This window comes from Halichoerus grypus, chromosome 3, assembly GCF_964656455.1.
Source record: "Halichoerus grypus chromosome 3, mHalGry1.hap1.1, whole genome shotgun sequence".
In the NCBI taxonomy this organism is placed as follows: Eukaryota; Metazoa; Chordata; class Mammalia; order Carnivora; family Phocidae; genus Halichoerus; species Halichoerus grypus.
The window spans coordinates 101,513,342-101,538,103 of record NC_135714.1 but is presented as its reverse complement, the minus strand read 5'-3'; positions in this window follow the sequence as shown (position 1 = coordinate 101,538,103).

Below are 24,762 nucleotides of genomic sequence, written 5' to 3'. Positions count from 1 at the left end.
CGGTGAGGCCGGGCACATAATAAGTAAAACGTCAATTATCATTAGCTACTATCAGCCTGTGTTAGAAGTACAGTGTTCTCTCCTCTGGGCATTCCAGAGCCCTTGGGAAACACGAGCCTTTTAATCTTACTCTCTTGTGCCGGTACTTAGGGGAGTGCTTCAGGCCAGCTTCCCACATGCAACTTTTGGCTGTTTCCTCAGCTCCTCCGAGTTCTCTCTCTCTCTCTCCCTGTACCTCCCCGGCCAGAAGAGCGACTCTGGAGGCCCTACCTCCCTCAGTGACTCAAATCCCTCTCCTTCTGCTACACCACCAAAGAGAAAGCCTGCATTAAAATTCAAACAGGGACTTGGATTTCTCCAGAGAGGTGACTTTCACCATAACCTCCACAGAATCTAGTCTGGAGCATTCTTCTCATTTGCCACTCGCTTTAGTTGGCTAAGAGTTAACATTTAATACAATGCTTGTGCTAATCTTTTTATAGCCACTGAAGGCAGCTCCCTGGAAACTTCTACATTTTGTTTCTGACAAACAGTATGTCAGACATTTGCCCAAACAAAACATAAAGAAAGTGCCTGAACTCAGCCTGTGCTATTTTTGCATACCTTTCACTTTATAGCCAAGCGCTACGATAAAGACGTTGTGTAGGTTTAGTGAGATAGAGTATGTAAGACCCTTAGACTCATTCGCCTGTGTATGGAACACAATGTTTAATTCTTCAGAATATCTATCTGGAGGAAGAATCATTCCCGAATGGTATATTTCCAGGAGTGTATGCCGAGTGGGCAGTCGGCCCCCGCTGCTGTGTTCTAAAGCCCTGCCAGGCTGGCTTAGCCATTTGGCTTTCTGAGAGCCAACTGGAATGAAGACACCACAGAACTCTTACTCATTCCTTGCTTTTACTCATCCTGAGGCTTGATTGTTCACATCTCCTCGGATTCTCAACGTACCGGAGTACCCTTATTATAAATTACCTCTTTGGGCTTAGGCGAGCACAAGTAGATATCTGCCACGTATAATAAGAATTCAAATTTAAAACTGAAATTTAAAAAAAAAAAAATTAAGGATATTAAGCTTATCAGCAATATATTGGGCTTTTATGTATCTTAGTACATCTTTTTTTCACTGTAAAAGCTCATCGACTTGTTTCGACAGCCAACAGGTAGGGTTAACTGCCTCTAAAAATATCAGTAAAGAAAAACACTCTTATTCAGTGAATTTCTCAAAGTAATGAGGAATAGAAAACACACACATACATAGCATTTCAGATTTCATTTTACCCTCACCAAAATTATCTTCTTGTTAAAATGACCTAAATCTTTTGAATGAAAATAATAGGAGTTTCTTATGATACTCAATATTCAATATTCTTGTGATATTAGTAATATGTGCTAACTGTAGAATTTTAAGTAGCGATATGATATACTTTGGCAAATGCGTATCATTTATTGTAGCAACAGATTTTAAGCAATTTGCGGTACTGGGAAGTCACAGTAGCTGCTTTACTTCTTTTTGTAACGTATATGTTAGGAAATTTAGTCCCACCATCCTTCCTCAGGTTCTTCTTTGACTATTTACGCATACCCTTCCAACATACTACGCGCTTTCTTGTCTCTGCATCTCCCCCTTAACTAAGTTTGCAAGGAAAACTTCTAATCATCCTGCAGGGCGTGATTTAAACATCACCGTCTGGGCAAGTATTCTCTGCACTTTCTGTCTATACCTCTCTGAGCAGAAGCAATTTTTTACTTCCCATTTATTTTTCATCATAACACTTTGTAAAAACATCTAGTATTTTTATATCTGCTCTATTAGTAATTTCAGGTCTGTCACCCCAAGTTATCTGTAAATCCCTTTATGGCAAAAACTAGGTCATGTTCATAATTGTGTCTTTCTAGCACATTAGACAATTTCTCATTGATGACTGACATTTAGTACATGTTTGTTGTTGTAAACAAGGAATTTCAGTTCAGAAAAATGTGAGGAAAGTTTCAGGTGGTCCTGGAGTAATGGTTTTGAGAATTATTAAAATGTTATTAAATATAGTACTAGGGCCTTTTCTGGTTTAGACCTATTTTTTCGATTTATGATTTTATTAAAGCTTGCCAAAAGTTGTTCAAAGTAGTTTTATCAATTTCTATTCCAAGCAACAGTGTATGAGACTTCCAGGTGTTCCCTACCTTACCAACACTTAGCATTTTCACATTATATTTATATACTTATATACATACACACATATCACTTGATTTGGTTTGACATCTTATTCAGCATTTTTGTTTCTAATGTTTATAAGTGAAGTTGGACTATATTAACTAAACTTTTCCTAATTTAATCATTTCCTTCATTCCACTTTGGGTACAGGCTTCCTTTTTTCTAGCTTCTTATAGTGAAAACTTAGGTTCACACAGATTCAATAGTCTCTCTGGATTTGTATATGTATGTGTGTATACACATATGCATGTATGTATACATATATTTATATATTAGATATCATGAGATATATATCTTAATATATTAAGAGTATTTATATTATATAATATCAATCTTATGTCTTACATATTCTTATTAATATCTACTTTTTTACTGTATTAATTAATATGTAATATAATTAGTATATTAATATTAGCTATAGTAATATCAGGAAAAATATATCTTAAGGTAGAATTATTTTCTGAAGAAGTTTAAGTTCTAATGATAAATATTTAATATATGCAATATATATGTAATTTATAATACATATGATATATACTCTAATATATAATAAGATATATATTAATGACATAAGTTTATCATATATCTTTATTTATTTATACATAATTAATATGCATATATTAAATATATATTACATATCTTATATTGTATATTTGTATTTGTAGGTATATTGTATATTTATATTGTATTTTAAATGTATATTATATATTTTATATATATTACATATAATATATAAATTATACATTAGATTATATAAGTAAATAATATATAAGAAGTTTAAGATCTAATGATATATATCTAATATATACATAAATATATATTAGATTTATATATATGAAAGACATATTCAATTATATATTAGACCATAATTTTATACTTATATGTAACTTAATGTACAATGTACACATATAATGTGTGATTGATATATATTCTATATTATATAATTTACACCTTTTGTGTAATCTGCCAAGTTAGGTGGGATTCTTTCTCACCAGATTAGCTTTCTGTGCTTATGCTACTGTGTTTTCTCCCAATTACTTAAAACAAATAAAACCCAGAAGTTCCTTACTTCGGAGACAGCTAAGATTGCTTACAGTTACCCTAATTTCTGCTTCTGTTCATTTATAAATCTTGTGCTGTCATTTCAATTGCCAAGAAACCAAGCTACAACCACTCATTGTTCTCAGGTACTTACGCATCCATGTTAAAGATCAAGTGACCAATCTCCTCTGCTAATGCTTTTGACTCTTCTCAAAGCCAGCCACAGAATTCAGGAAAATCAAAGGTAAGTGAATAAGCAAATTCAAGATGTCTTTTTAAACTATTTTGTTTTCTTTTTTTCTTACCCTACAAAGGAAACACTACTAGAAATAATCTTTATTTAATATTCCATCTTGCATAATTAGCTCAATAGTATCATAAAAGCTACAAGGGAAGAATTGTGAAATCAGACAAGTTTCACCCTCATTGGTTGTTACATTCTGGTAAAAATGTTATTAATTTAATGTAGTTCAGAGATTATATACTTTATAGAAAAGCACTCATATATCATACATAATATGTTACTATCCTAAAGGGAAACTGATGTAATCCTTATGTAACATTTGTGTATTCTATCCAAAAAGAGGATTTTACTTTCCTCCATTCTGATGTTGTTGGTTACTGATACAATCAACCACAGTCATTCATCCTTATCCTCCACAGGTAAAAATTTCCTTTCCTGCTTGCCCAAAAACTCTGACATTAGGCAGAGAGGCCAAACACTGTCTTCTATAAGGAAGGACAGTTTCAGAGCCTCATGAAAAGGATCGTGCCAGGAACTCTAATGACGCTTCAAGGAATGGACTCAAAATACAGCACAGAAGCAGCAGTTTGAAAGACACCTGGAAGGAGACTGATTTCCTGATCTTGCAACTTGTGCTGGGGGTATAGGGATCTTTAGGAGATTTCTCCAAGAACAAAAGAGCTGGTGGGTGCAATTTCCCTCCCCCGCCCCCCAGTCTAAATATCTGGACAACTGCAGGATCCAGCATGAATACTCTTCACTTAGCTTGCTAACACTGTATGCCTCACCCCTGCATTCTCCTGCGGACCTGCCCACTTCAACACACCCTCAGCAAGAGTCCACCCAAAGGCGCATCACAAGCCTGGCAGTGTGCAAGCAGCCCTAACAGGGGCCAGCACCACTCCACAGTGACTCCTGCCCCGGGGAGAGGGCAAGAAAACCACATACACCAGTTTGTCTGCAGCCCCAGCAGTGGGCTGGGGGCAGACATATGGTCTGACTGCAGGCCCCACCCCCCAACAAAAGCTCCTCAGGGGACCACACAGGGAAAGTGCCCTGCAGTTCAGTGAGACTGAAGCTCTGGCAAACTGCTGATCTGAGTAAACTCAAGCCCAGGAGGGCCTCAGACTGGCCTATTAACGGCGCAGAGACCAAACCCTGCCCACAACAGACAAAGAGAGCCATTGCAGATGACTGGACTAAAGACAAACACAGGTCAGCCACAACAGTAGGGCACATACAACACACATAGGAGACGCCTCTGAAGCATCAGGTTCTGGGCAACAGGGGACATTGCACTGCAGGGCACAGCAGGAGCTCTTCTTCATAAGGCCACTACCTTCACGAGCAGGATAGGTAGCTGACTTTCCTAACTCAAAGAAACAGAGAATTAGGGCGCCTGGGTGGCTCAGTCGTTAAGCGTCTGCCTTCGGCTCAGGTCATGATCCCAGGGTCCTGGGATCGAGTCCCACATCGGGCTCCCTGCTCTGCGGGAAGCCTGCTTCTCCCTCTCCCACTCCCCCTGCTTGCGTTCCTGCTCTCGCTATCTCTCTCTCTGTCAAATAAATAAATAAAAAATCTTTAAAAAAAAAAAAAAAAAAAGAAACAGAGAATTAGACAAAATAAAGAGATAGAGGAATATGTCCCAAATAAAAGAACAGCACAAAATCACAGCAAGAGAGCTACATGAGATGGAGATAAGTAAAATGCCTGATAGAGAATTTAAAGTAATAGTCATAGAGATACTCACTAAATGTGAGAAAAGAGTGGAGAACCTCCATGAGACTCTCAACAAAGAGATAGAGAACATAAAAAAGAACCGATCAGAGATGAAAAACTCAATAACTGAAATTAAAAGTACACTGGATGGAAAAGAGGAAGCACACTAGAGGAAGCAGAAGAATGAGTCAGGGACCTGGAGGGGAGAGTAACAGAAAGCAATCAAGCTGAACAAAGAGGGAGAAAGAATAATAATAAAAAATGAAACTAGACTTAGGGAACTCAACAACACCATCAAGCATAATAACATTGCATAATAAGGATCCCAGAAGAAAGAGAAGAGGGGGCAGAAAATGTATTTAAAGATATAACAGCTGAAAACTTCCCAAATCTGGGGAAGGAAACAGAAATCCAGATTTAAGAGGAACAGAGGGCCCCCAACAAAATCAACCCAAGGAGGTCCACCCCAAGACACACAGCAATTTAAATGGCAAAAAGGAGTGGGAAAGAGAATTTTGGAAGCAGCAAGAGAAAAGAAAATAGTTGCGTACAAGGGAAACCCCATAAGGCCATCCGCTGATTTTCAGCAAAAACTTTGCAGGCCGGAAGGGAGTGACATGATATATTCAAAGTGCTGAAAGAAAAGAACCTGCAACTAAATATTCTATTCAGCAAGGCTATCATTCAGAATAAATGGAGAGATAAATAGTTTCCCAGACAAAAAAAGTTAAAGAACTTCAGCACAGCTAAACCAGCCTTACAAGGAACGTTAAAGGAGATTCTTTGAGTGAAAAGAAAAGACCATAAGCAGGAATAAGAAGCACAAAAGCAGTACAATCAAGTATATCTACAAAAACTAGTCAAAGGAGTCACAAAATACAAGGATGTAAAGTACGTCACCATACACCTAAAATGTGGGGAGAGAGGAGTAAAAATTTAGTGCTTTGAGAATGAGTTCAAACTTAAGGGGAACCATCAACTTAATAAAGACTGCATTATGTGTATAGATGTTACGTGTAAACCTAATGGTAACCGCAAATCAAAATCTGGTAATATATATGCAAAAAATAAAGAGAAAGAAATCCAAGTAATCCACTAAAGAAATCCTCAAACTGTGAGAGAAGAGGGGTATGTGCCCTCTAGACCTACTTGTTGAGGGTTTTTATCCTGAACGGCTGTTGTACTTTGTCCCACACTTTGTCTGCATCAGTTGAAATTATTGCATGGGATTTATCCTTCCTTTGTTGATGTGATGTATGATGTTGACTGATTTGTGAATATTAAACCACCCTTGCATCCCAGGAATAAAGCCTATTTGATCGTGGTGAATGATTTGTTTAATGCATTGTTAGATTCTGTTTGCTAATATTTTGTTGAGGATCTTTGCATCTATGTTCATCAGAGATACTGGCTTGTAGCTCTCTTTGTATTTTTGGTAGTGTCTTTATCTGGTTTTGGTATCAGGGTAATACTGGCTTCATCGAGTGAATTTGGAAGCTTTTCTTCCTCTATTTTTTGGAACAGTTTGAGAAGCATAGGTATTAACTCTTTAAATGTTTGTTAGGATTTGCCTGTGAAGCCATCTGGCCCTGAACGTTCGTTTGTTGGGAGTTTTTTGGTTACTGATTCAATTTCATTGCTGGTAATCAGTCTATTCAAATTTTCCATTTCTTCCTGATTCAGTTTGGGAGGTTATATGTTTCTAGAAATTTATCCATTTCTTCTAGGTTGTCTAATATATTGGTATGTCATTTCTCATAATATTCTTATAATCCTTTGTATTTCTGTGGTGTTGGTTGTTATTTCTCCACTTTCATTCTGATCTTGTTTATTTGAGTCCTCTCTCTCTTTTGATGAATTTGGTTAAAAGTCTATCAACAAAATTGATAATTTTGTTGATCTTTAAAAAAAAACAAAAACAGCTTCTGGTTTCATTAAGAAAGACTTTTTGGGGTGGCAACCTTTGAATACAGACTTAAAGAATGAGAGATGACAATCTATGTGAAGACCTGGGCAAAGTATATTCCAAGCAGAAGGAATAGCAAATCTGAATCTCTGAAGCAGCAACAAGTTAAAGGAAGAGCAAGAAATCTGGTATGGCTGAAGCAGTAGTACTAAGCTAGTAAGTAAGCTAGTAGTAAGCTAGTAGTACTATTTTAGGGCACATTTAGGTATTTTGTTCACCATGTATTTTTTGAAAATTGACTTTTTAAAATATTACATTAAAATTAAAATATCATATCTTATTTACTTAGTTTTTTGGTGCACCTCAAATTTTGTGTGCCTGGTTTCACCCACTGTAGTATCTATTTGGGCCAAGGGCCTGAAAGGTTAAATGTAATTTCCAGGTATGGTCAGTAGAGGGCAGCAAAGGGTAGTGGAGTGAGCACTCACAGCCAAGGCCTGGGCATCCCTTTTTTCCCTCTATAGAGATAAAAATCCGTCAGTGGTAGTAGAAAGTCCAGAGTGCCAGAATCAGGAGAGAAATTACTCATAGGGATACTGATCCAGAATGGGGATCAGCTGAGGAGGCACAATTCACAGCCTGGTATCTATCTTAGAGATGTGAACCACTAGACATCAGGAGGGGAATCATTAGACTTTCCCAGTCCCGACTCCTCCTCCTCCCCGCCTGTCTAAAACCTCAGATCTGGCTCCGTAAAGTAACAGGAGTCTCCTGTCCATCTTGGGAGCTGATGCAAACTTCCTGACTGACAGTTAGGACATGGTACCAGCAGTGGCTAAGTGTTCCTCAACCAGCCATTTCAGGGAGGAGAGACTGAGTGGCATAGGGGCACCATAGGCAAACACTGACAGCTGATGAAAACACTCACATGTGTGTCAGTTAAATAATTTGGGAGCCAACCTAAATGGGATGCGGCTTAAAATATATTTTCTTTCCTCCTCCAGAAGGAAAACATTGTTTAGGTGAGGAAAAACTATATGACTTTGAAATTAGACAAACTTGACTCTGCAGATTATTTGGTATCTCAGTTACTTAACTTTATTGAGCTTCAGTTTCTCCATCTATAAAATGGAAATAATGATTCTTACCTCACAAATCTGCTGCAAGGAAATGAGATGATGTCCATAAACTGCCTGGCAAAGAACTTGGCAATTTGTAGTTACTCAGTTGGCATTACTACCTGTTCTCTCTCCCTGTCTTTGGTCATGGGAGAATACCCATTATATTGTTGCTATTTTGAATAAAAAGCCTCATTGTCTCCTATAAGCATAACTAAATTATTTGAAGGATTAATCTGTTAGGTACCATACTAACATTTCTGCAGTATGATCTCATTTAATTCTCACAACAACCCTATGAAGCAGATGCTTTCATCATCATTTTGATTTTACAGATAAGGACATTGAGGCTTTAGAAGTATAACAGGTTTACCCAGTGTCATGTAGGTAGTAAATCATAAGGAAGGATTAAAACTAGGTAATTGGATTCCAGAGCTCATGCTCTTGACACTGCATAATGTTTTCCAATATACACATTTAATCAAAGATTTAAAATTTTAAGGGAATAAATCAGAGAAGAAATTAAAAAATACATGGAGACAAATGAAAATGAAAACACAATGGTCCAAAAACTTTGGAATCCAGCAAAAGCTGTTCTATGAGGGAAGTTTATAGCAATCAAGGCCTACCTCAAGAAGTAAGAAAAATATTGAAGAAACAACCTAAACTTACACCTACAGAAGCTAGAAAAAGAACAAACAAAACCCAAAACCTAAATAGGAAGGAAGAAAATAATAAAGATTAGAGCAGAAATAAATGAAATAGAACCTAAAAAAAAAACCAATAGAGCAGATCAATGAAACCAGGAGCTGGTTCTTTGAAAAGATCAACCAAATAGATAAACCTTTAGCCAGACTCATAAAAGAGAGAGAGAGAGAGAGAGAGAGGACTCAAATAAACAAAATCAGAAGGGAAAGAGGAGAAAGGACAACCAACACCACAGAAATATGAAGGATTATAAGAGAATATTATGAAAAATTGTATGCAAACAAATTGAACAACCTAGAAGAAATGATAAATCCCTGGAAACATATAACCTCCCAAAACTGAATCGGGACGAAATAGAAAACTTGAACAGACTGATTACCAGGAATGAAATTGAATCAGCATTCAGAAAACTCCCAACAAACAAAAGTCCAGGAGCAGATGGCTTCACAGGTGAATTTTACCGAACATTTAAAGAAGAGTTAGAAGGAAAGCTTCCAAATTCACAAATTCATTCTGTGAGGCCAGCATTACCCTGATACCAAAACCAGGTAAAGACATTTAAAAAAAAAAAAAAAAAAAAGAGGACGCCTGGGTGGCTCAGTCAGTTAAGCGTCTGCCTTCAGCTCTGGTCATGATCCCAGAGTCCTGGGATCGAGTCCCCCATCGGGCTCCTGGCTCGGCGGGGAGCCTGCTTCTCCCTCTCCCACTCCCCCTGCTTGTGCTCTCTCTCTCTCTCTCACTCTTGCTCTATCGCAAATAAATAAAATCTTTTTAAAAAAAGAGAGAACTACAGGCCAATATCTCTGATGAACACAGATGCAAAAATCCTCAACAAAATAATAGCCAACCAAATCCAACAATACATTAAAAAATCATTCACGGTGATCAAGTGGGATTTATTCCTAGGATGCAAACGTGATTCAATATTCACAAATCAATTAACATCATACATCACATCAACAAGAGAAAGGATAAAAAGCACATGATTATTTTAATAGATGCAGAAAAGCATTTGACAAAGTACAATATCCATTCATGATAAAAACTCTCAACGAAGTAGGTTTAGAGGGAACATATTTCAATGTAATAAAGACCATATAAAAACCTACAGCTAAAATCATACTCAATGGTGAAAAACTAAAAGCTTTTCCCCAAGATCAAGAGCAAGACAGGGATGTCCATTCTCACTACTTGTATTCAACATAGCACTGGAAGTCCTAGCCCCAGGAATAAGACAAGACAAAGAAATAAATGGCATCCAAATGGGTAAGGAAGAAGTAAGACTTTCACTATTTGCAGGTGACATGATACTATATATACAGAAAACCCTCAAGACTCCACCAAAAATAGACTAGAACTGATAAATGAGTTCAGGAAAATCACAGGATACAAAATCAATATACAGAAATCTGCATTTTTATACACTAATAATGAAGAAGCAGAAAAAGAAATTAAGAAACAGTCCCATTCACAATTATACCAAAAATAACAAACTACTTAGGAATAAACTTAAACAAGGAAGTGAAAGACCTATATTCTGAAAACTATAAAACACTGATGAAAAAAAATTGAAGACAACATGAATGGAAAAATATTCTATGCTTATTGATGGAAGAACAAATATTTTAAAATGTCCCATACCCAAAATGATCTACAGATTTAATGCAATCCCTATCAAAACACCAATAGCATTTTTCACAGAACTAGAACAAATAATTCTAAAATATGTATGGTACCACAAAAGGCCCCAAATAGCCAAAGCAATCTTGAGAAAGAACAAAATTGGAGGTATCACAATCCCAGATTTCAAGATATATCACAAAGCTGTAATAATCAAAACAGTATGGTACTGACGGAAAAGTAGACAATAGATCAACGGAACAGAAGAGAGAATCCAGAAATAAACCCATGATTTTATGTACAAGCAGGGAGGCAAGAATATACAATGGGAAAAAGATAGTCTCTTCAAAAACTGGTGTTGGGAAAACTGGACAGGTACATCCAAAAGAATGAAACTGGACCACTCTCTTACACTACACACAAAAATAAAATTCAAAATGGATTAAAGACCTAAATGTGAGACTTGAAACCAAGAAAGTCCTCGAAGAGAGCACAGACAGTACTTTCTCAGACACTGGTTGCAACAACATCTTTCTAGATATGTCCCCTGAGGCAAGGGAGACAACAGCAAAAATAAATTATTGGGACTACATCAAAATGAAAGGCTTCTGCACAGCAAAGAAAACCACCGATAAAACTAGAGGACAAGTTACTGAATGGGAGAAGATATTTGCAAATGATAGAAAAGGTTAGTATCCAAAATATATAAAGAACTTATACAACTCAACACCAAAAAACCAAATGATCCAATTTAAAAATAGGCGGAAGACATCAACAGACATTTCTCCAAAGAAGACACAGATGGCCAACAGACACACGAAAAGACGCTCAAATCACTCATCATCAGGGAAATGCAAACGAAAACCACAGTGAGCTATCACCTCATACCTGTCCAAATGGCTAAAATCAACAACACAAGAAACAACAGGTTTTGGCAAGATTGTGGAGAAAAAGGGACTCTTGTGCACTGTTGGTGGGAATGCAAACTGGTGCAGCCCCTGTGGAAAACAATATGGAGGTTCCTCAAAAAATGAAAACTAGAATTGCTATATGATCCACAACTGAGTATTTACCCCCAAAATAGAAAAGCACTAATTTGTGGGGTGTCTGGGTGGCTCAGTCGGTTAAGCATCTAGCTCATGGTTTCAGCTCAGGTCATAATCTCGGGATCGTGGGATCGACCCTCACATTGGGTTCTGCGCTCAGCACAGAGTCTGCTTGAGATTCCCTCTCCCTCTTCCTCTGCCCCTGCCCCCACCTGTCTGCTCACCCTCTCTCTTTCTCAAATAAATAAATAAATAAATAAATAAATAAATAAAATCTTTAAAAAAAGAAAAACACTAATTTAAAAAGATATATGCACCCCTATGTTTGTTGCAACATTATTTACAGTAGCCAAATTATGGAGCAAGCCCAAGTGTGTCCACTGATAGATGAATGGATGAAGAAGATGTGGTATATATATATATATATATATATATATATATATATATATATACACACACACACACACACACACACAGACACACACACAATGGAATATTATTCAGCAATAAAAAAGAATGAAATCTTGCCATTTGCAACAACATGGATGGATTTAGAGGGTATAATGCTAAGTGAAATAAGTCAGAGAAAGACAAATACCATATGATTTCACTTATATGTGGAATTTAAGAAACAAAACAAATAAAAAAGAGATAAACCAAAAGACAGACTCTTAGCTATAGAAAACAAACTGATGGTTATCAGAAGGAAGGTGGGTGGGGGGCTGGATGGTAGGTGATGGGGATTAAGAGTACACTTATCATGATGAGCACTGAGTAATGTATAGAATTATCGAATCACTATATCGTACACCTGAAACTAATATAACACTGTTAATTATACTGGAATTGAAATAAAATAAATATTAAAAAATTCAAAGAAAGAAATTGAATTAAGAAAATAGTCTAGGGGCACCTGCATGGCCCATTCAGTTAAGCATCTGCCTTCGGCTCAGGTCGTGATCTCAGGGTCCTGGGATCGAGCCCCACATCGGGCTCCCTGCTCCTAGGGGAGTCTGCTTCTCCCCCTCCCCCCCAACCCCCTCCCCGCTCATGCTCTCTCTCTCTCTCTCACTTCTCTCTCAAATAAATAAAATCTTCAAAAAACCTTTTTTTAAAAAATAGTCTTGTCTTTGCAACATGCTTAAAAACATTGGTATTATGGGCATAGGATCACCTTATACTGTCTCTTCTATTTGATATTTAGGGTGAAAAGTTAAGTGTTCAATGAAATAGATGAAAACAAACCCTATCACTGTTATTCTATTTAGAGCTCATTCACCAAATTAAAATAAATAGCAATGGTATTTTAGAAGAAATTAAGCTTTAGCTATTACTGTAAATGTAACTATTACATGACTAAGGAAAGCTCCCTTTATCTTTCTGAGAAAACTTTTCTCTCCTTGGCTTTACTACAAGGGGAAGATAGAATCAGAACACTACATCTTTCTCAATTAATTCCTGAAGACTAGTAACTCACAATCCTGGTTACATACAAGAATCACTCAAAAATTTTTTTAAAATACAGGTTTTCTGGATCTGATGAATCAGAACCTCTGGGGGTTACAGAGGGAGTGCCTGAAAACTCCCTCAAGTGAGACTGATGCATATCAGTATTGATAAGCAGATACTAGATTCTAGAAGGAGAGTTTTCCTGGTCTCTAAATCTCGAACTTCTCTGAAGGGAGAGGCAGAGAAATGGGACATAATCCGGGAATTGGGGAAGGTGCAGAGATAAGTGTGCCTACATTTTTACCTTAAATAAATTTTGACAGATGCTTGATGGGAGGCCAGAAAGTGTTGCCCAATGAGCCTCCATGGTTCTAATACAATCAAACGTGTCCAGACTAGCACTTGTCCCTTTAAAAGTGGTGAGAAGGGGCATCTGGGTGGCTCAGTCGGTTAAGCTTCTGACTCTTGATCTCGGCTCAGGTCATGATCTTGGTTCAGGTCATGATCTCAGGGCTGTGAGATCGAGCCCCAGGTCAGGCTCCACTCTCAGCACTGTTTGTGCTTGTCCCTCTCCCTCTGCTACCCGCCCCCCCCCAAATAAATAAATAAAATCTTAAAAAAAATAAAAGTGGTGAAAAGTCTGAAGGCCACTATCTACATGTCACTTCTGTGCTAGTTTGGTTTTCAGATGAGAGGCCTCAGTAAAGTCTAAGAGGTCTACCAGGACTTGTGCTCTTGCCTCTACTTACTTTTTCAGGCATATTTCATGCTCCTGTACCTTCTGCCTGTGTCTGCAATCTAGCAAACTCTTCCATGTCTCTGAAACGTCACATATTCGCATTCTGTCCCTTCAGCTGAAAAATGTATCTTCCCTTCCAATACACTTCTCTTCTTGTCCCTTCCCTCTGCCTTCCTCTTTTCTCTCCTCTCTCTAATCAATCCCTAATTATTCTTTAAAGCTCATTTTAAAGGAGCTCTTCAAAGGAGACTTCTTCACAACTGAAATCAGGTGTCAGGTCCCTCTTTTAATTTCTCATCTCACTCTTTAATTTTTCTCTGCAGTACTTTCCAGAGTCTGGTGTTACACAGTTATTGATGACGCTCTTTGTTTAATTTCTGCCCCCGCACCCCCCCATTTAAATCCTGGTTTTGTGAGAGTGGGGCCTGGCTCTCTGTTGCCCAGACCTAGCAAGTGTCTTTCTCCTAGTACAGGTTCAAACACTATCTGTTGAATGAATGAAGTAAATGAGAGAGAGACTAGTTTAGGTCATGCCTTTTCCCCATCCATCCATGCCAGAAAACTATTTCATTCACCCATTCAAGAGAATTTTTGAATTCCTCCAATGTGCCAATGTTTGTGAGAATTAAAATGATAAATCAGACATAGACTCTTTCCTTGAGGTCCATAGAGTCGAGTGGGGAATAAAAGAGAGGGATTCACATACCTGTTAGAGGTGCCTATAAGGGAAACCACGAACTTTGTTAGTAGGATCAAATTTCAGTCCTCCACTGTTGTCAAAGGAAAGACACTGTCCGTGTGAGAAGAGTGGGGGGCCCTCACAGGAAGTTGAGTGACCTCCTGAGTCAGCTGGATTTGAATCCTTCACGTTACGTCGCAGCCGCTTGGGTTGAAAGCGTCTAACCTGTCCGTGAAGCACCTCCTCATCTGTAAAACGGTCAGTTTTCCAGTGGACAGGGAACACCGTCTCCACGGAAAATGTTTTTAACAGACTACTGTAGGTTCCGTCACACTGAAGAAGATGTCCACATGGCAAATAGATGTTTAGCATCACTAACCATTGGGGAAATGCACGTTAAATCCACAGTGAGATATCACGACACAGCTATCAGAACAGCTAAAATAAAAAATGACAACACCCAATGCTAGTGTGGCTGTGGGGAAACTGAATCACTCCCGCAGTACTGGTGAGAATGTGAAATGGCAGAGCCATTCTGGAAAACAGTTAGACAGTTTCTTAAAAAACAAAACAGAGCAGCTACCCTAGGACCTGGCAATTGGACTCCTGGGCATTTAGCCCAGAGAAGAGAAGACCGACGCTGACACAAAAACCTGTACACAGATGTTTACAGCAGCTTTATTAGTGGAAGCCCAAGCCTGCAGACAATCCAGAATTCCTTCAGCAGGTGGTGAAGCAAACTGTGATACAGCCGTATCCTGGCATACTACTAAGAGACACAGAGAAATGGACTGTGAGCACCTGTGGCAATCCGGATGACTCTCCCGTTATGTTGAGTGGAAAAAAGCAAATCACAAAAATGTTACATACTATATGATCCCCTCTGTATACCGTTCTTGAAATGTCAAAATTATACACATGGAGAACAGATTCGTGATTGCCAGGGATTAAAGAGGTGGGGGAGGTGGAAGGAAGTGTGTGTGGTTGTAAAAGGGTAATAGGAAGGATCCTTGTGGTGATGGAAGTGTCTGGAAGTCTCTATCTGTAGAAAATTGATGTAATCTCTCTGTATTATTTCTTACAGATACATATGAATCTATAGTTATCTCAAAATAAAAAAAAAAGATTACTTTTAAAAAATCAAAACGTGCAGGCCAAATCAGGGAAACAAGTATGTCAGTTTGGCAGTTATGGCATGAGCCTTAGATCCGTGACATCATAATGGTAGTGATCCCAGGTTACTGTGGAATCCTCAGGCTTCAAGCATTTTACAGTACTCTGCCTAGTGCTGTAGACTCACTTGATTTTCAGTCCTGAGAACTGAAGACAAAAGGATGTTCACGTCATTCAGAAAACATGCTGAACTTATAGGTGCTCGTTCAAGGCTTCACCGCGGAAGGTAGTCTTTTGATATACTCTTTTTGAGCCTCAAAACAGACTGACAGTAACAGGGAGTGTTGTTCTCTTTTGTTTCTTCTAATACATGTAAACTAATGAGTAACTTCAGCACCAGCTTCATGAAAAGCTACTCAGGTTCGTAAGATTCAGTGCCGCTGAGCTGAAGAGAGCAGGGCTTACTTTCTCGGAGGAGACACTTTCTTGGCTCCACGAGAGAGAATTTTCCCAGGTCTATGAAAATATCTGTCCTATTTATGAAAGAACTTTTGCATTCTGTTCAATTTAGTTGTTTTACCTATGACGACCAGAAAGTCCTATCAGAGCTCAGTCAGAGCTCAGCCAAGTAACAGCTAAACTCTTGTGTTTAGAAACTTTTTGATGTTTCCAGTATTTTCGCCGATCTTTGAGAATTTTTCCCCCAAGTTTGAATATTGATTTAGATAAGATTTAGATAGATTTAGATAAGTAAATTTCCAGAATCTTCAGTTGTCTTCATTTTTATCTTAACATGAAAGCAAATTGTAATTAATTCTTCACACACACACCATATCATTTTGTTTTATATTAGGCCACAAATTGTCCTGTTTGTTGTTGTTTGCCTTCTTGTAATACACTCTACCTCTTGATTCTCCCCTTCCTAACAGCTCATGATTAGCTTTGCTGCTTTCTCCACCCCACGTCTGAGTGTTGGCATGCCCAAGGGCTTTGTCCTTGAAACTGTTCTCCATCGGTATCAGTTCACCAAGTGACCTCATCTCTCTCTCTTTTTTCAAAATATTGTGTTTATTTATTTGAGAAAGAGAGCATGTGAGAGAGAGAGAGAGAGAGCACAAACAGGGTGGAGGGGTAGAGGCAGAGGGAGAAGCAGGCTCCCCGCTGAGCAGGGAGCCCGACGTGGGGCTCGATCCCAGGACCCTGGGATCATGACCTGAGCTGAAGGCAGACGCTTAACCGACTGAGCCACCCAGACGTCCGACCTCATCTCTTTCAATAGCTTTCTATAACTCAGCGATCCCTGAATGTGAGCTCTGGAGCTCTGCTTTCGGGGTTGAGACTGAATTTTAGTGTTGTGCGAACCTTGACATTTAGCATACAACTCTATTGTATATTTGACTAGTAACTAGCTGCTCCGTGGTGTTTGGTGGGTTGCAGGAAGAGCTCTTCTGTTGAGGTGGACGCCCGCAGCAAAAGCACTACATCATCTGAGGGTGCCGCCCCTACCCTGCTTATCCACGGCCCCGTCGAGCTCAAGAGAGGCTGGAGGAGGCAGAAGCGGCACCTCTTCTTGTTCAGCGATTTCTTGCTGGTGTCCGATACCAAGTATGTATACTAAGCAACGTGCCCTCGTGATGATCACGAAGTTACATTTCCATTAACCCTTACCATAAGAAGACATGACATTTTTTTTCTTTTGTTTTTGCCCATGTTTTGATCCTTCATTCATTCAACAAGTACTTATGGAGGTCTTGTTTTGTGCCATACCCCCCCCTCCCCTGCCTGCAGAGAATACAATAGAGAATGTGACAAGCAGTGTCTCTCTTGCCTGGAACTTACAGACAAATGATAAAAATAAGAGGGGTAATTATAGATTGTGATTAGTGCTTCTGATAGAAGGTAGACAGGGGGCTGTGTGGAGATGATGGGAACGTTTGAGAGAGGGGTAGTCCAGGAGGGCCTCTCTGAGGTGGCAGCACTGAAACTAGATCTATGGGATGAGAAGCAGCCACGTTCCTAGACGAGGTGCCTGAACCTTCTAGGCTGAGGGACCGGCAGGCTACGTGGGTGCAACCTGACCCCTGGGGGGAGGGGCTCAGGAAGGCTGGTTTGATGGGAGCCGAAGCATGGGGCATGCGATCAGATGTGATACTGCGCTCAGGGTCCAGTCACACACGGTCTGCACAGGCCATGGTGAAAGTGGACACATTTTGCCATGGCATTTTTAACTAGGACTGACCGAATCTGATTTATAGCTCTAGCAAATTTTTCTGACTGTTGCTAGGTAATGGATGGATGCTTAAGCAAGAGTGGGAGCAGGGAGACTGGTTAGGGGAGGCAGTAGTCCTGATGGCTGCTCTCAAGGGCTCCAGGATAGGAGTGCAGTAAAAAGGAAGGAGGCAGCAGACAGATTTGGAATATATGCTGGAGACAGAACTAACTGCGTGTACTTTCCTCTCAACCCTGAACACAAATGCAGCTGATATCCAGCCTGGAACCTGATGATTGCTCAATAAGTGTCCAAAAGCAGGTGGGTGGGAGGTCAGCTGTTTACTTGCTCTGTCTCTGTTTTCATTATTCACAAAACATCATGAAAGACAAAGACTATTCCAACAAACCAAATACCAAGAAGCTTTTTAGTCACCAGAAAAAAAACTACCCCCCTTTATTTTGCTGCCCTCACCAGCTCCCAGTTATGCCATGCCATTAGTAAGACATGCAAGTACTAATGTGGCAAAATGCTATACTCAATCTGAGTGACATTAATGATAATTTATCAGGGGCTTACTACATGACAGATGTTATGCTAAGAACTTCATGTATGTAATCTTCTCCAACCTTACAACTACGCTGTGAGATGGGATTATTTTTATTTTAGAGGAGAACTCTGAAAATCAGAGGTCTGAAGGTTTTGCCCAGGTCACCATATTAGTGATGAGTAGAGTCTACATTTGAAATTAGGTCCGTTTCTTTCAAAGTACAGGCTTTTATTCTACGTGTGGTGCTGCTGTTTCTATTCTTTCTATTTTTCTGAATTTCATACAACATTCCATGAACACCTAGATTCTCTTTCATTATTGAAATCAACCTTTCCTTTACGGTGAGTAAACAACTCCAATCTGCTTGGTATCTGGTAAGAAATAGGTCAGAATGCTTAGTGAACTGAGAAATGACGGTAGTGTAGCTGTCCAAAAAAAAAGAAAAAAAAAAAAAAACCAGAGGCAAAGACAGAAATAGTAAAATATATTTGAGATGAGTGATATTGCCTACAGATGTAGCCTTGGAGGTGGTGATGTCATGAGGAGGACAGAGAGAAAAAGACTGTCCAGGTCCTGACATGAGGTCCATGTGACGCACTCTGCTCCTCCCGATAGAGGGCCACATCATTATTTTTAAAAAAGCAGAGTAGTTACCATTCTCTTTATTTAACCAAGGTGAGTACAGGAGACTAAAATGTGTGGGACGCATGCTGGGGACCACACGAGGAGCATTACAGATTCCTCGTGTGATTTCCCCACAGCCCTCCAAGGCCAGTATTGTTATCATCCACCGGCTGCAGAAATGAAAATGGGGATGGAGGAAGTCTCAGGAATGGACCTGTCATCCACAGGGAAATGGTGGGAGAGACTCCAAGCCAGGCCTGCCTTCATCCCAAGGCCACACTCTTCCTGCCACACCATGCCACACCTACTCTTCCATGCTCAGCCCGAGACACGCTAACAAACAGCAAACTCCTTTCCTGCTCCTTGGGACCTTGCAGACCACTCACATTCGATTTATAAGGGGAACAGGTTGTCCTTCACTTTGTTTTCATCTTTGTAATTATTATCGCACTTAGGGAGAGGAGAAGACCTTTCTTTTCCTACTAGAGCCGTTTATTGTCCTGGATACTGCTTACCTCGCAGCGGGTTTTACGGAACCTACGGTGTTCTGCTGAAAAGATTTTATATAAAGGCAGTGTTCTTTCTCCATGAGAGAACTGCATCCTTTTAAGAGCTGAATTTTTTATTTTGATTGGTTCACTATTACAAAAGAAGTGCAACATTTTTCCTCTTCACATATTGCTTCTGAGATAGGTCTTTGTGTCTACGCAAGGGTTTTTATGATGTGACAAAATCTACATCAATGTATTTAATAATGTTCTCTTTAAGAGACTCAGCTCCTGAAAGATTATCTTATATACTTTTTACATCCATTAGGAATATTAGAAAATGTAAGTGATCTCAGGCACTTGAATTTGGTTTCTAAAACCAAGGCCCTTGACAGAGAGAGAACACAGATTTTTGGAAGTCCAAGTTCGGGACACCATCAGGGTCAGGTTCCCACGAGAGCTGTCTTTCTGCTTGCAGATGGCTGCCCTCTGGCCTATGCCCTGTGGGGTTTCCTCAGCGCCTGCATGTACACACACACACACAGAGCTCTCTCTCCCTCTTCTTACAAGGGCACCGATCCTACTGGACTAAGCCCTTACCCTGATGGCCCCATTTACACTTAGTTACCGCTTAAAAGCTCTCTCTCCAAACATGGTCATATTGGCAGAGAGGGCTTCACGGTAAGACTGTGGGGAGCAGTGGGGGAGGGGACACAATTCTGTCCCTAGCAGTCACGAGCAGCACTTCATGCTGTGGCCGCGTACAAGTTTTTGCCACAGTTTTTAGAAAACGACTATGAGAACATTCCCATAGTAAATATTTGGGTATATTTATGATCACTGTTAATATTGGAAAAGTTTACATTTTTTTTTCTAGAAGGAAACAACTAAAAAGAAATAGCTCCTGCATTAACAACCTTGTTTCATCCCTGTCATCCTTGTTCTTGGAGGATTGTGTTATGCCCTGAATCAATCTGTTCAAATTAATAATCTGAATTTAGGGCCTACGTTTTCCAATTAGCTATAAGAAGAAGGGGTTGGGGTGACCCAGGTTCCATTTTACCTCAGCTCACCTGCAGGCTTCAGCTGGAAACTCTCATCTTTAGGTTGACGCTATAGAAATTAACACAGATTGGGTAAGTAGTTGACTAATTGCTACCTATTTATTCTGTCAGAATTAGTGAATTTTAGTTTGTGTGTAATCGTAAAAGGAATTTAAATGTTTGTTTCTTCACAAAGAAATTATATTTCTCTAGTCGTACAAGATGTCAATAATAGTGGAAATTGTTTGGGGATTTTTTTCATACACCTTTAGAAATTTCTCAAGAATTGAGGTCAGATGGAACCTTCCTTATTACTTTTGATATTCATTAGAATACTAAATAAGTTATTTTTCAAATAAAATTATTACTTTATTTTTAAGAACAGTATCTGCTTGATAAATATTAAGATATTAATACTAGTAGAGGCCCATGAAGAATTTACAAAAAGGAAGGGACTGAACTTAGTTCTTTAGACATCACATGCCTCATATGTAGGTATTAAAGAATATGAAATGAAACAAAAAATGAATTTAAATTAGGTCAAAAGATGAAGATGACTATTAACTCATTATGCGTGAAATTACAAAGAATTACTTACAGAATATACCATGACCCCCACTCCCAACATCTGTAAAAGGATACCCCTTTCTTAGAACAGGGGAAATCTCCCTAGAATCCTGTAAATTTCCACAGTGCACTGGGGCTTCCCTTCTGGTATAAAGGTTGAGGTAACAGAAAGCAAGAGTGATATCCATCATGTTAATACAAATATAATAAAGGACTATTTTTAGAAATAAAAACCACAGTTCTTTCTCCTCCTCTTTCTTCTCCTCAAGTCAGTTTCCATTAGATTAATACTTTCCAATTTCTACTGAGATAATCCAGTTGGGTCAGTGATTGAGAGTGAAGAAATGCAGTAAGACCCTAGAAGAATCCACTGAAGTATGAAGCTTTGTTGTAATAAACTTTAAATATTTCCAAGCTAGCAAGTAGCTTTGTTAATACAATGTCTTGAGATCTATCCTCTCACTCCCCAGACAATCCCATGAGAAAGCCTGATGGCTCTGGGGACCGAAGTGAGGCTGAGTGAGGGTAGGAAACATGAGAAGGGTAGTTCATGGAACGATAGGTCAGCACCCACAGAGGCCAAGTGGTTACAAACATGGGCTCATGTGTTAGGCTGTCTGGGTTCAAACTCTCTTGCCTTTGGCAATTTTTTTGACCTTTCTGTGAGTTTCCTTATTTGTAAAATGGAGCTAATAAAGACCACCTAGTGTAGTTGTTTGAGGATTAAATTTTTTATATTTGTATTTATAAAATATTTAGAACAGTGCTTGGCATATGGTAAGTGCTCCAAATGTTATAGGACAGTAGAAACCATGCTCTGGGCTTTGGGATAACTCCTTGGTTTGGAGTAGATAATCTTGGCGCTTTCTTGAACTAAGGAGAGAATTATTGAGATGCCTTTTTCCAGGTCAATGTATTTGGAAGTTTCCACACAGTACCTCAGGTGTCTGTATACACACAGATACCTACATTAGAAAAACAAAAAAAAAATCTGTGAAAACAAACAGATATATGTCTATCTTTCCCATTAGCCATATATTTTTACCTTGGCAACGCCTTTGGAGTTACTATCTAGAAAAATGATTTTATCTGATAATCAGACATCTGATATCTGATAATGATTTTATCTGATGACTTTATTCATTGTGTCATAAACTTTGAATCTAGATTATCCTTCAAGTGCGCTTCCAGCAAAATTATTTTTCTTTCATAAAACCCATTGGAGAGTCTTAGCTTTAATTGTTCCATGAATCATTGGAGTCATAGGGATTTTTGCACATGAGGTGTCTTTGATCTCATTTTAGTTTAGTGTTTCCACATGTGTTTCTGAATAGGAAGGAGTTCCAGAGTGGTGTGTCCAAGTTCCCTAAGCATCCCTCAGAGGGCTTATAACTATTTAAATCTCAAGCCCACCTGAGAGTTAAAGTTGTGAATTAACCAAATTAATCAATATGGTGGTTTTCATGTTAGAGATCAAAGAAGATTAGGCAGAAATTGTCAAAAAGCAGTTTCACCACTGACAAAGTTGATCACCTTCTGACTCCTCAGAGAAATGGGAAGTATCCATCACTCACATATACGACCTCCTGACCACTGATCTGGGATTGATTGATTGATGGATTGATGATTTTTAAATTGGGCTCAATCTGTAGGCTAACAGTTTTTCAGTTTTAGCCAGAATCTAAGGGAAAATGATATGGATAAAATTTTAAGAAGGGAAATTGAAAATAACCTATGCTTTAAAGGCTAGAAAGTATTTTTTTTTTAATTAAGGTTGAAAATAACTTTTAAATCTTTCTGATCCAAGTTTATTTTTTGTTCTTGGTTTGTCTCTCTCTCTCTCTCTCTCTCTCTCTTTTGAAGATTTATTTATGTATTTATTTATTTTAGAGAGAATGAGCGTGAGCGGGGGGAAGGGCAAAGGGAGAGGGGAAGCAGACTCCCCACTGAGAGGGGAGCCTTACACGGGGACTCGATCTCAAGACCCTGAGATCACCACCTGAGCCGAAACCAAGAGTTGGATGCTTAACCGACTGAGCCACTCAGGCGCGCCCCCTGGTTTGTCTCTCTTAAGAAAAAAATTGTATGACTATTTTTATAAATCGTGTACAGGTAGCTTTGTTCAGCCCCTCAAATACTTTTTGAAGTAAGCAAGTCATAAATGAATAATTAACTCTAATAATAACCATAAAACTATATATAATAAGAAACAAATTCTAACAATAATAAATGAATTAATGGTTTTCTGAAAAAGCTCTGCAATATATCGTCTTTACTCAACACTCAACATTCAGAAAAATGGCCACTTGCTGCCATTTGAGGAAGTGTTTTCAGGGCCTTCCTAGGGCCAGACTTCGCTCAACACACACTTTGTAAAGGTCATGTCACCATTTGCTGTGCTGGGCACAGAGGGTAATAGAGACAAGGGAGGCATGCTGTGCCCTGGAGCAGTGAGAACTGGTCTCTGATGAGCACGGCTGTTCCCATAACATTTATGAAACAAACTGACAGAGGTCTTGTTTGGGTATCTTTCTAGGTATAAGAAAAAACTTAAGATAAAAAATAAAATACCACTGAACACCGTGTGGACTGCCAACTGTATGGACAGAGTGGAGGATGCCAACATCTGTGCTGGGAGGTCCTTTATCCTGGGCTGGCCCACGGTGACCTTTGTGGCCACCTTCAGGTAAGACCGACCGTTTGGTCTTGTATTTACATGGGTTAAAAAGAAAAACATTTTAATCTGATTATATATCAAGCCAGTGACTCACTTTTTGACTTCCCATAATGACACTCATTTGCCTTGTACTTTCCCCCAAAAGGTATGTACAAATGGGAGCAAGTAGATAACGTAGAGTGGGAACTATTGGAGTAATTTCTTTTGGTTTTGATCAGTGGTTTTTCAGATGGGCTCTAGGAGCCACTTGAGGAATTGGGTGTTTTAGGCATATGGAAGGAGAATCAAGAGAGTGAGGTTCTAGAACCCCTCTCCAATATCCTGCCCCCTAATTCCCAGGGGGTATCTGTGTTTCCAAATCACTGGCATATTTTTCTTGAGCAAGTACTATTAAAGAGTCCAATTAAATTTGAAAAATTGCTCTTATACTCCCAAGTTCATTCCTTTAAAAGTAGTATGTAATTATACAAAGAAATTAATCATGTCATTGAATATGAGGTTGCCTGAATTGCTGTGTACTGCTTATCTTAGTTGGTGTCTCTAGAGAGGTGACCATCGAAAACAACAGTATGATTGCGTTGAGTAGAGGTTAGTTGTGCAAGACACATTCTTAGGCTGACATGAGGATGGGGAATGTGACTCTCTACCCCGGACATCCTGAGCAGACACTCCTGAGTTTACAGGGGTGGTGCAACACTTACATCTGCTGTTTGAAACAACCACACCCCAAGTCTCATTCTTGTTTTGCACAATGAGTGTTCATCACATGCACTTAACACCCTCCTTTCTTCTCCTCACCCCACTCCACCAAAATGCCACACGTCATCACAAAGGGAAGACAACGAAAATGTTTACAAGTTGTTAATTTATTAAGCCCTATAATGCAGCGTTGACTTGATGAAAAATTTTCAAAGCTTATTGGGAAGAAATATGTATTTATATGCTCTCCGCATGTCTTCTTTTCCACGACGTATTTCTGTAAAGATTCTCAGTTCCTCTTGCTTACTGTCTTC